Source organism: Trachypithecus francoisi, unplaced genomic scaffold (assembly GCF_009764315.1).
Source record: "Trachypithecus francoisi isolate TF-2019V2 unplaced genomic scaffold, Tfra_2.0 Lachesis_group1, whole genome shotgun sequence".
NCBI classification, from domain to species: domain Eukaryota; kingdom Metazoa; phylum Chordata; class Mammalia; order Primates; family Cercopithecidae; genus Trachypithecus; species Trachypithecus francoisi.
The window spans coordinates 719,777-733,302 of record NW_022681454.1 but is presented as its reverse complement, the minus strand read 5'-3'; positions in this window follow the sequence as shown (position 1 = coordinate 733,302).

The window sequence follows — 13,526 nt, the reverse complement described above, 5'->3', positions numbered from 1 at the left end:
AAGAATCAGAAGAGCCGGACCCCGAGCAGCCGGCACATCACCAATAACTGAACCCAAGTATTATTTAACCATCGACGGAGAAATAACTCCAGTCGTTCATCTATGTGTGTGTGTGTGTGTGTCTGTGTGTGTCAGTGTGTGTGTGTGTCTGTGTGTGTCAGTGTGTGTGTCTCTGTGTGTGTGTGTGGTTTTTTGTTGTGTTTGTTGTGAGACGGAGTCTCGCTCTTGTCCCCCAGGCTGGAGTGCAGTGGGGCAATCTCGGCTCACTGCAACCTCTGCCTTCTGGGTTCAAGCGATTTCCTGCCTCAGCCTCCTGAGTAGCTGGGATTACAGGCACACACCACCACGCCTGGCTAATTTTGTATTTTTAGTACAGACGGGGTTTCACCATGTTGGTCAGTCTGGTCTCGAACTCCTGACCTCAGGTGATCCACCCACTTCGGCCTCCCAAAGTGCTGGGATTACAGGTGTGAGCCACCATGTCCAGCCTGTGTATGTGTGTTTTTACACAAAACTAACACTCAGTAATGACCACCAGAAAGCTGCGTGTAGTGTGGTGAGCAGGGAGCACACTCTAAAGCCCAGGCTGCTCAGAAGAGCCGGGAGACGCTGCATGCCCTTGGCCTCTCTTGGAAGAATGTGCAGTTAATTGTGTATGTTAAAAATCGAATGTCAATGGCCAGGCACGGTGGCTCACACCTGTAATCCCAGCACTTTGGGAGGCTGATGTAGGCAGATCACTTGATGTCAGGAGTTCGAGACCAGCCTGGCCAAGATGGCAAAACCATCTCTACTAAAAATACAAAAATTAGCCGGACGTGGTGACGCACGTCTGTAATTCTAGCTACTTGGGAGGCTGAGGCACGAGAATCGCTTGAACCCAGGAGGCGGAGATTGCAGTGAGCCGAGATCGTACCACTGCATTCCAGCCTGGGTGACAGAGGGAGACTCTGTCTCCAACAAACTAACAAATAAACTAACTAACCAACGGAACACACCACACAAAGAGCAGCCAGTGTGGGCTTCAGGATGCACTTCAATTAAGAAGAACGTGTCAATATCGGTTCATCAATCATGACAAATGTACCAAACTCATGCAAGATGTAAATAATGGGGAAGTAGAGCGCAGGGTTTGGGGGAGAGAGGGGTATGTGCCAACGCCATACTTTCTGATAGATTTTTCCATAAACCTAAAATTGCTCTGAAACAAAAAGTCTAATAATTTTAAAAAGCAACTTACTAATAAATGTAGCCAAAGAATGCAAAACAAATATTCTGAAGGCTACAACTACAAACCATGACCAAAATAATCTAAAGAAGATCTAAGTAAATGGAAAGATCTCCTGTATCCATGGTGGGAAGACAATATCGTTAAGGTGTCTTCCAACCTCATCATTTGACACAATCTATATCAAAGTCCTAGTGAGCTTTTTCCAGAAATTGACAAGCTGATCCTAAAATTTATATGGAAATTCAGGGGACTCAGAATAGCCAAAACAACCTTAAAAAGAACAAAATTGGTCAGGCGTGGTGGCTTACACTTATAAGTGCAGCACTTTAGGAGGCCAAGACGGGTGGATCACCTGAGGTCAGGAGTTCCAGACCAGCCTGGCCAACATGGCAAACCCCCCGTCTCTACTAAAAATACAAATATTAGCCAAGACATGGTGGTGGACACTTGTAATCCCAGCTACTCTGGAGGCTGAGGCAGGAGAATCACTTGAACCCAGGAGGTGGAGGTTGCAGTGAGTTGAGATGCCGCCACTGCACTCCAGCCTGGGTGACAGAGCAAGACCCCATCTAAAAAAAAAACCAAAAAACAAAAATAGATGCTCATTTCCAACATAGTCAATAAAAACTTGATAATATACACACAGTAGTTACGCCACGCAATACACAAAAGTTTAGATATCAGTCATACCTATAGAAAAATTAGAAACGTACACTACACACAGCTGTGTGCACAAAAACACACACAATACCTACCTGCCAAAAGATACCACAAGACACCCATATGCAAAAAAATTAAATATCCATCTCAAAGTCTTTTTTTTTTTTTGAGATGGAGTCTTGCTCTATTGCCCAGGCTGGAGTACAATGGCACGATCTTGGCCCCTGCAACCTTCGCCTCCCGGGTTCAAGCGATTCTCCTGCCTCAGCCTCCCGAGTAGCTGGGATTACAGGTGCCTGCCACCACACCCGGCTAACTTTTTGTATTTTTAATAGAGGCAGGTTTTCACCATGTTAGCCAGAGATGGTCTACTATCTCTTGACCTCGTGATCCGCCTGCCTCGCCTCCCAAAGTGCTGGGATTACCAGCGTGAGCCACTGTGCCGGGCTTCCATCTCAAAGTCTTAAAGCAGGTTAGACTCTGTTGGGAGGCAATTCTCCACACCTCGTGTTTCTCCATGGTCCAGGTCCTCAGAGTCACTGAAACCACGTTAAGAATGTTTGTCCTTGGCCGGGCGCGGTGGCTCAAGCCTGTAATCCCAGCACTTTGGGAGGCCGAGACGGGCGATCACGAGGTCAGGAGATCGAGACCATCTGGCTAACACGGTGAAACCCCATCTCTACTAAAAATACAAAAAGCTAGCCGGGCGAGGTGGCGGCGCCTGTAGTCCCAGCTACTTAGGAGGCTGAGGCAGGAGAATGGTGTAAACCCGGGAGGTGGAGCTTGCAGTGAGCTGAGATCCGGCCACTGCACTCCAGCCTGGGAGACAGAGCCAGACTCCGTCTGAAAAAAAAAAAAGAATGTTTGTCCAGGCCGGGCGCGGTGGCTTGTGTCTATAATCCCAGCACTTTGGGAGGCTGAGGCAGGCGGATCACTTGAGGTCAGTTCAAGACCAGCCTGGCCAACATGGTGAAACCCTGTCTCTGCTACAAATACAAAATTAGCCAGATGTATTGGCATGTGCCTGTAATCCCAGCTGCTCTGGGAGGCTGAGGCAGGAGAATTGCTTGAACTCAGGAGGCAGATGCTGCAGTGAGCCAAGATTGTGCCACTGCACACCAACCTGGACAACAGAGCGAGACTCCGTCTCAAAAAAAAAAAAAAAGATGTTTGTTCTGGAGATGCCTTAGGGTAGTGAGGCTCAGGAAGTCTCCCTCTCTGGAGATATTTCGGGGCAGAAAGGACAAAGACCTCCTCCACCCGCACAACACCCCCCACCTACCTCTGTCCCTGGAGAAGGCTTACTTACACTCCAGAGAAAGGACCAGGTTTGTCTCTCTGGAAGGGAGGATGTGGAGGCCCCCAGCAGCCACACGGCTGTAATCCCAGCACTTTGGGAGGCCGAGGCGAGTGGATCACCTGAGGTCAGGAGTTCGAGACTAGCCTGGCCGACGTGGTGAAACCCCATCTCTACTAATAATACAAAACTTAGCTGGGTGTGGTGGCACATGCCTGTAATCCCAGCTACTCAGGAGGCTGAGGCAGGAGAATTGCTTGAACCCAAGACGGGGAGGTTGCAGTGAGCTGAGACCGCGCCATTGCACTCCAGCCTGGGCAACAGAGCGAGACTCCGTTGGAAAAAAAAAGGATAAGAGAACGGGGTTCTTCCCCAACTTCCCCAACATGCACCCGCTGCCTGTCCAGGTTCTACCCGCATGGTCCGAGCCTGAGACATGGGGACGGGATCGGCGACTGCCGTTGCCAGGAGTGGTGAATGCTTTTGACTCTGACAGGAGCTAACCTTTCCCGTGTCCATGTATGTGTGAAACTGGCTGATCAGCTTGTTAACTTGTGAGCAGAGCAAAATCTCAGACACTTTAAGTCTCTGATTTAACACGTGCTCATTTTATAACACACACACACTAATTCCACACCATGTGGATAAGAAAGTGGATACCTGATCACACAATGTACACAATATTGGATAACTTTTTAAACCCTACACACACACAAATTCTTCTTCTTTTTTTTTTTTTTTTTTGAGACAAGAGTCTCACTCTGTCACCCAGGCTGCAGTGCAGTGGCGGGATCTCAGTTCACTGCAACCTCCACCTCCCCGGTTCAAACGATTCTCCTGCCTCAGCCTTGTTTGAAATGCTTGTTCCCTGGTGCCGTAAAGAAATAGCACTTGAAAATAAATTTAATTTACTCAGCAAGGCCATTTTTACTTCCTGCAGAAAGGGTACACTTGCCAGCAGTTTTGCCACAAGAGTACACCAAACAAGGAGAGAGGATAATTTATAACCCGACGCACCCACCCTCCTGGTGTGTCTGGTTTCCATTGTCTGGAACAGGACTTCACATTGTGTATTTGTCCCGATTGGCTGCAACTTAGAACTTTTTAAAAGAGGCGAGGGCAGAGGAGAACAAAGAAGGAGGAAGTAACTTGTGGAATGCTGAGAAAGGTAAAAACACCTTCAAACAATGAAGAAGAACAGGCTTTGAACTCATGCTTACTTGGACCAGTATAAGCATGCCAGGGCAAATAATAGGCTAAATTGTGGGAGCTAAGAAAGTAAAGTACATTGATTTCTTTATTACAGCTAGCAGATAGTTAAGAATGTTAGCACAGGTCTTTGAATAAATTTTGCTTCTAAGAGAAGTTACTATTTATTCCTAATTAGACGGGGAGGAAAGTCTTTGAAGAGGAACTTCTACTTTACTTTTTACAGCCTCCCAAGTAGCTGGGATTACAGGCGCGCATCACCCCGCCTAGGTTTTTTTTTGTATTTTTGAGGGGTTTCACCATGTTGGCCAGGCTACTCTTAAACTCCTGACCTCAAGTGTTCCAATCACCTCGACCTCCCAAAGTGCTGGGATTACAGGCGTGAGCCACTTGCCTGGCCTCAATTGATGTAGAAAGTTTGTTTTTTATATACATATATACACATATATATGTACATGTGTATATATATGTATATACACATATATGTACACATGTATATATGTGTACATGTGTATATATGTATACATATGTACATGTGTATATATGTACATGTGTATATATGTGTATATATGTACATGTGTATATATGTGTATATATGTACATGTGTATATATGCATACGTATACACATATATATTATATATTATATAATATTGCATAAATATATAATACATATAATATAAATATTTTATTTTATTTTATTTTATTTTTTGAGACGGAGTCTTATTCTGTCACCCAGGCTGGAGTGCAATGGCACGATCTCGGCTTACTGCAACCTCTGCCCTCCCTGCCTCAGCCTCCTGAGTAGCTGGGATTACAGGCATGCGGCACCACGCTTGGCTAATTTTTGTATTTTTAGTAGAAATGGGGTTTCACCATTTTGGCCAGGCCAATCTCAGACTCCTGACCTCAAATGATCCGCCTGCCTTGGCCTCCCAAAGTGCTGGGATTACAGGCGTGAGACACCGCTCCTGGCCAACTTAGAAAGTTGATTTTGCCAAGGTTAAGGACGCTCCTGTGACACAGCCTCAGGCAGTCCTGATGGCACACAAGGTATTGGGGCACAACTTGTTTTTATTTTGTTTGTTTTTGAGACAGAGTCTCTGTCTGTCGCCCAGGCCGGAGTGCAATGGTGTGATCTCGGCTCATTGCAAGCTCCGCCTCCCAGGTTCACCATTCTCCTGCCTCAGCCTCTGGAGTAGCTGGGATTACAGGCGCCTGCCACTGAGCCTGGCTAATTTTTGTACTTTTAGTAGAGACGGGGTTTCACCATGTTGGTCAGACTGGTCTCGAACTCCTGACCTCAGGTGATCCACCCGCTTCGGCCTCCCAAAGTGCTGGGATTACAGGCGTGAGCCACCATGCCCGTCCCACAGCTTAGTTTTATACGTTTTAGAGAGACGTGAGACATTGATCAATACATGTAACATTGTTCAGTCTGGTAAGGCAGAACAATGTGAGGAGGTGGGGGGCTTCAGGTCATAGGTAGATTTAAAGATTTTCTATTTGGCCATTGGTTAAAAGAGTTATCATCTAAAGACCTGGAATCAAACAGAAAGGAATCCCTGGGCTAAAATGAGAGGTTGTAGAGACCAAAGTTTTATTGCAAATGAAGCCTCCAGGGAGAAGGCTTCAGAGAGAATAGCCGGTAAATGCTTATCAGACTCAAAGAGACTGAAGGTCTCTGTGTTGATGTTTATGAGGCTGGTCTGATTCCCACTTCCCTTCATGGCCTGAAGCAGTTTTTCTGGATAATTTGGAATGTCGTTGGCCAAGGGGAGGGTCCATCCTTTGGTTAGGGGCTTAGAATTTTAATTTTTGTTTACACACAAATGAGAACACCAGGTCCTTCGACTGCTTACACCAAATCCTCTGTGGAGGAGAGACAGGAAGGGTCCCCTGGACTCCAGATTCAAGGTGCCCTGACTTCGGGGCTCACGGGAGCCCCCAGGCGGGGTGGGGAGGGGAGGAGGACATGGAGGCCTCCTCTCTGGCGGCCCGACTGGAGTGGCATGTGGCCTGACCGTGGCCAGAGCCCTCCCTTGTCTAAGTAAATAAATAGGCTCCCGTTTCTGTGCACATCTCTGGAAAGGGATGGGTCTTCCTCATGCTTGAGGATGCCATCACGTTGTCACTCTGGGGCAGTCTGTGCATCCGGGTCTGTGTGTGCTGACTCAATCCCGGCCACAGGCGCTGTCCCGCATGGGCTATTGGCAGCTAGGCCCTGGAGGGAGGAGCAGAGACAGGTGGGAGTGATGGCATGCAGGCGCGTGGAGACGGGGCAGGTACCCATGGAACCAGACAGGTCCAGAAGGCTCCACACAGGAAGTGGGCACCCTGTGGAGGAACCTGTCCGGCAGGCCTGGGGCGGTGGAGGGACCCATAGCAGAGAGGCCATGGGCCCATGGTTTCTACCCTGGAGCTGTTTTTATCCTGGAGCTGTGCCGGGCAGTCCTTCCCCCAGGGCTTTGGGGTGGGCAGATGGCTCCTGCCCTCACATTGCTGAGGTTCTCTAGGAGGAGCAGATAAAAACCAAGCAGAGGAGCAGCAAGACAGGCAGGCGCAGCACGTGAGATTCCCTCCCTGACAGCCTCGCAAAAGGCAGCCTGACTCCTCCTTCAGTCATGGCAGAGCAACTGTTCCCAGTGGCTTCATTGTGAGCAAGATATTGTTTAGGGAAGACACATTAGCCCGAAATTAATGAATGCTAGTTTGGGATGCTGACAGAAGTCTATGTTGGGTTACAAGAAGAGAGATAACAGCACTGAAATGCAAATTTAGCCATAACTGTGTACATTAAGGATTATTTAAATAAACTTTTGAAGATCCTTTTCTTTTTTTTTTTTTTTTTTTTGAGTCGGTATCTCACTCCACCGCCCAGGCTGGTGTGCAATGGTGTGATCTCAGGTTACTGCAACCTCCGCCTCCTTGGTTCAGGCGATTCTCCTGCCTCAGCCTCCCAAGTAGCTGGGACTACAGGTGCTCACCACCAAGCCCAGCTAATTTTTTCTGTATTTTTAGTAGAGACGGGGTTTCACCATGTTGGCCAGGCTGGTCTCGAAGTCCCGACCTCAGGTAATTTGCCCACCTTGGCCTCTCAAAGTGCTGGGATGTCAGGCATGAGCCACCGAACCTGGCCGAAGATCCTTTTGAAAAGCAAGATGCTGGGTGCCTTTGTGTGGAGGTCACCATCTAAAGGTGCACAGACAATTCTGGGTTCAAGGTGAAGATCCCAGGATGGTGCTGTACCCGGATCCAAAACCCAGGCAGCTTAGATGAGTGCGCTGAAGGTGCTTATGGAGAAATTTAAACAAAACTGTTTCATTAGATGTGAGAGTAGAAAAAGTCATTGTTTCCAAATGAGTGCACTTATACTATGCGATTTTTTAAAAATAAACTTTTTTTTGGCTGGGCTCAGTGGCTCAAGCCTGTAATCCCAGCACTTTGGGAGGCCAAGACGGGCGGATCACGAGGTCAGGAGATCAAGACCATCCTGGCTAACATGGTGAAACCCCATCTCTACTAAAAAAAATACAAAAAACTAGCCGGGCGAGGTGGCAGGCGCCTGTAGTCCCAGCTACTCTGGAGGCTGAGGCAGGAGAATGGCATAAACCCAGGAGGCGGAGCTTACAGTGAGCTGAGATCCGGCCACTGCACGCCAGCCTGGGCGACAGAGCGAGACTCTGTCTCAAAAAAATAAATAAATAAATAAACTTTTTTTTTTTTTTTTGAGACGAAGTCTCGCTCTTGTCCCCCAGGCTGGAGTGCAGTGGCTCGATCTCAGCTCACTGCAACCTCCCCGTCCCGGGTTCAAATGATTCTCCTGCCCCAGCCTCCTGAGTAGCTGGGATTACAGGCATGTGCCACCACACCCGGCTAGTTTTTCTATTTTTAGTAGAAATGTGGTTTCACCATTTTGGCCAAGCTGGTCTCAAACTCCTGACCTCAAGTGATCCGCCTGCCTGGCCTCCCAAAGTGTTCGGATGACAGGCATGAGACACCGCACCCGGCCAACTTAGGAAGGTTATTTTGCCAAGGTTAAGGACGTGCCTGTGACACAGCCTCAGACAGTTCTGATGGCACATGCTCAAGGTGCTGGGGCACAGCTTGTGTTTTTTGTTTGTTTTGAGACGGAGTCTCGCTCTGTCGCCCAGGCTGGAGTGCAGTGGCTGGATCTCGGCTCACTGCAAGCTCCGCCTCCCGGGTTTACGCCATTCTCCTGCCTCAGCCTCCCGAGTAGCTGGGACTACAGGCGCCCGCCACCTCGCCCGGCTAATTTTTTGTATTTTTAGTAGAGACGGGGTTTCACTGTATTAGCCAGGATGGTCTCGATCTCCTGACCTCATACTCCACCTGCCTCGGCCTCCCAAAGTGTTGGGATTACAGACGTGAGCTACCGAGCCCGGTCAACTTTTTTTGTGTGTGAAATGAAGTCTTGCTCTGTCACCCAGGCTGGAGTGCAATGGCATGATCTCAGCTCACTGCAACCTCTGCCTCCTGGGTTCAAGCAATTCTCCTGCCACAACCTCCCGAGTAGCTGGGATTACAGGCGCCCACCACCACGCCTGGCTAATTTTTGTATTTTTAGTAGAGATGGGGTTTTGCCATGTTGGCCAAGTTGGTCTCGAACTCCTGGCCTCAGTTGATCTGCCCACCTCGGCCTTCCAAAGTGCTGGGATTAGAGACGCGAGCCACCACGCCCGGCTAAAAATTAAACTTCTTATTTTCGGCTAATTATAGATGCTCATGCGTAGTAGAGAGATCACTTGTACACTTTGCCCAGTTTTCCCTCAAAGGTAACAGCTTGCAGAACCCAAATGTACAATATCATATTCATGATACTGACATTGACACAATCCGCCCGTGCTGCTCAGATTTCCCCGGTTTTCATTGTGTTCATTCGTGTGGGTGTACTTATCTCGCACGTGTGGGTTCCTGTGTCCGCCACGCTCGAGATACAAAATGCTTCCACACCACAAGGGTCCCTCCTGTTGCCCCACACCCCTATCCCTAAACCTTTGCAACTGCTGACCTGTTCTCCACTTCTAAGACGCTATATTTTCAAAATGGAACGTAAATGGAATGACAGAGGGTGTGCTTTTTAGGCTTGGCTTTTTTTTCACTTTGCGTCATTACCTGAAGATTCATCAGGTTGTTCTGTGTATTAACGGTTGGTTCCTGCTGAGTCCACTTTGCTCAGCCATCACTGACTGAGAGACACCTGGCTTGTTTCCAGTTTGGGGCTATCACAAGTAACTACTATGAACATTTGGGCACTCTTTTTGGGGTGAACATAAGTGTTTTGTTGTTGTTGTTTTGGGTTTTTTTTTTTTTTTTTGAGACAGAGTCTCATTCTGTTGCCCAGGCTGGAGTGCAGTGGCACAATCTCGGCTCACTGTGACCTCCACTGCCCAGGTTCAAGCGATTCTCCTGCCTCAGCCTCCTGAGTAGCTGGGACTACAGACACCTGCCACCATGCCCGGCTAATTTTTGTATTTTTAGTATAATTGAGGTTTCACCATATTGGCCAGGCTGGCCTCAAACTCTTGACCTTGTGATCCACCCACCTCAGTCTTCCAAAGTGCTGGGATTACAGGCATGAGTCACCATGCCCAGCTGGGGTGAACATAAATCTTTATTTCCTTGGGATAAATGCCTGAGAGTACAATTGCTGGACCATATGGTGATTGCATATTTAGTTTTATGAGAAACTGCCAACCTGTTTTCCACAGCGGCTGTAACACTTTACATTCTTTTTCCTTTTTTCTCCAAGATGGAGTCTTGCTCTGTCGCCCAGGCTGGAGTGCAAAGGTGCGATCTCAGCTCACTGCAACCTCTGCCTCCCAGATTCAAGCGATTCTTCTGCCTCAGCCTCCCAAGCAGCTGGGATTACAGGCAACTGCCACCATGCTTGGCTAATTTTTGTATTTTTAGTAGAGATGGGGTTTCACTGTGTTAGCCCAGGATGGTCTCGATCTCCTGACCTTGTGATCTGCCCACCTTGGCCTCCCGAAGTGCTGGGACTACAGGCGTGAGCCAATGCGCCAGGCCGCCCATTTTCTAATTGGATTTTTGTCTGTTTGTTTGAGATGCAGTCTCACTCTGTCACCCAGGCTGGAGTGTGGTCGTGCAATCTTGGCTCACTGCAACCTCCATCTCCTGGGTTCAAGCAATTCTTCGGCCTCAGCCTCTTGAGTAGCTGGGATTACAGGCATGTGAAACCATACTTAGCTACCAATGGTTTTTTTTTTTTTTTTTTTTTGAGACGGAGTCTCACTCTGTTGCCGGGGCTGGAGTGCAGTGGCCAGATCTCAGCTCACTGCAAGCTCCGCCTCCCGGGTTCACACCATTCTCCTGCCTCAGCCTCCCAAGTAGCTGGGACTACAGGCACCCGCCACCTCGCCCGGCTAGTTTTTTGTATTTTTTAGTAGAGACGGGGTTTCACAGTGTTTGCCAGGATGGTCTCGATCTCCTGACCTCGTGATCCGCCCATCTCGGCCTCCCAAAGTGCTGGGATTACAGGCTTGAGCCACCGCGCCCAGCCCCAATTGGGTTTTTAAACTGTTGAGGTTTGAGGGCTCTTTATATATTCTCAATACTAGACCTTTGTTGGATATGTGGTTTGCAAATATTTTTCCCAGTCTACGAGTACAAAAACCTTTTGATGGAATTTAATTAAATGTATAGATCAATTTAGGAAGAACTGACATTGTTACTCTGTTGGGTTTTCCAGTCCATGAACATTGTATGCCTAATGCCTATCCGTGTCTTTAGGTGTTTATTGGTGATGTCTTTTATTAATGGTGTGCAATTTTTTTTTTTTTTGAAACAGAGTCTCACTCTGTTGCCCAGACTGGAGTGCAGTGGCACAGTCTCAGCTCATTACAACCTCTGTCTCCTGGGTTCAATCAATTCTCACCTCACAGCCTCCTCAGTAGCTGGGATTATAGGAGTGCACCACCACACTCAGCAAATTTTTGTATTTTTAGTAAAGACAGGATTTCACCATATTGGCCAGGCTGTTCTTGAACTCCTGACCTCAGGTGATCCACCCACCTTGGCCTCCCAAAGTGCTGGGATTACAGACGTGAAGCACCTTGCCCAGCCATGGTGTGTAATTTTTTTCTTTTCTTTTTTTGAGATGGAGTCTCACTCTGTTGCCTAGGCTGGAGTGCAGTGGCACGATCTCAGCTCACTACAACCTCCGCCTCCTGGGTTCAAGAGATTCTCCTACCTCAGCCTCCCAAGTAGCTGGGACTACAGGTGCACACCACCACACCTGGCTAATTTTTGCATTTTTACTAGAGACGGGTTTCACCATATTGGCCAGGCTGGTCTCAAACTCCTGACCTTGTGATCTGCCTGCCTTGGCCTCCCAAAGTGCTGGGATTAAGGCGTGAGCCACCACGCCTGGTCCATGGTTTTTAATTTTACATGCAAGTTCTGTAGATGGTTTGCTAAGTTTATAGCAAAGTATTTAATTTTCCTTGGAGTAATTATAAATGTCTTTAACTTCGGTTTTCATGTTTCTTGTTGGTATACATCAATGCAATTGCTTGTTGTGTGCTAATCTTGCATTCTGCAATGTTGCTGAGCTCACCTGCTCAACCCAAGAGTTCTGACATGTAGAGGGGAGGAGCCCTCAACAATGCATGCTCAACAGAGACTGAATGATGAAAGTAGCTACTGTGGCTGCCCCATTTCATGGTGACAGGCTCAGACACCACCTGTCAGAGGCAGTGCTCCACAATAGTGAGGTCCCTCAACAGGGAAGCCTGCACTGCAACTTCCCCTCTGCCAGGTGGGGTTAGGGGATGTTGAAGGCCCCAGGCCAACATTGGCATTGGGCTATGAAGGAAGGTTGTAAGGGGGCTAGGTCCTCAGGGCAGGGCGAGCAAGAGGTGAGGAGAAGGAGAACAGAAGGAACTGGTGAGGAATGGGGAACAAAGATGAGGAGGGAGGCTAGATGGGAGGAAGGCAGAGGAGATAAAGCGAGCAAGGATCACAGGGCCCCATCACATGTCTCAAGAGAGTGGAACTCCCTTGGGGCCCGCCTGTCTCAGGACACCCCTGGGTGAGCCCCATTTTCTCTTTGTTACTGGATGGGACTCTATGCAAAAAAAAAGAAAAATCCCAACGTGCACAGCTCTATCTGAGACACATACCCAATCTCTGCACACGATTGCACAGTGAAAGTTGAGGCCTCATGATCAGCCTGTTCAGACTCAGGTGTGGACAACGGACGGACCCTGGCAAAGGAGATGAATGTTTAAGACAAAAACCCGGCCGGGCGCGGTGGCTCACGCCTGTCATCCCAGCACTTTGGGAGGCCGAGGCGGGCGGATCACGAGGTCAGGAGATCGAGACCATCCTGGCTAACACAGTGAAACGCCATCTCTATGAAAAATACAAAAAATTAGCCGGGCGAGGTGGCGGGCGCCTGTAGTCCCAGCTACTCGGGAGGCTGAGACAGGAGAATGGTGTGAACTCGGGAGGCAGAGCTTGCAGTGAGCCGAGATCACGCCACTGTGCTCCAGCCTGGGTGACAGAGCGAGACTCCGTCTCAAAAAAAAAAAAAAAAAAAAAACAGGAATAATATTGTGAGTATCAGAAAACAGGACTGTGTTTCAGGGTCAAGAGGCCTCTTGTTTGGGGTCTGTTTGCACATCTGACCAGACCAGCCTCCACCCCACCCCTATACTGGCCTCAGCAACAGGGCCTGAAGCCCCTTGGGTTCTCCCAGGGTGGGCCAGGTACAGTTGTGGGATCAGCAGGTTCTTGCAGACAAGACTAAGCCGAAACTCCCTCCTCTCTGCCTTCTAACACACAGGCCTCTCCATCCTAAACAAACAGAAACGTGTGTCTACTCCTCTGAGAGCCGTGTCCTCCGTTGTAAAATGCAGGTAACAATCCGGCATGTGTGGGGGGGACTGCCTACCCCAGGGTAGGGCCCACAGGCCTTCCCAGCCTTCCCTCCCACCTTGGCGGGCAGCCCTTGGCCCCTCCTGCCCCATGCCTGCTTTCCACAGGGGCACTAGAGGGACTGGTCTGATTTGAGGCTCCGTGCAAAGCGAGCCCAGCCTCTTCCTCCAGGCTGGCCTCTGGCCCCTTCCTGTGGCTGGCTTGAACCT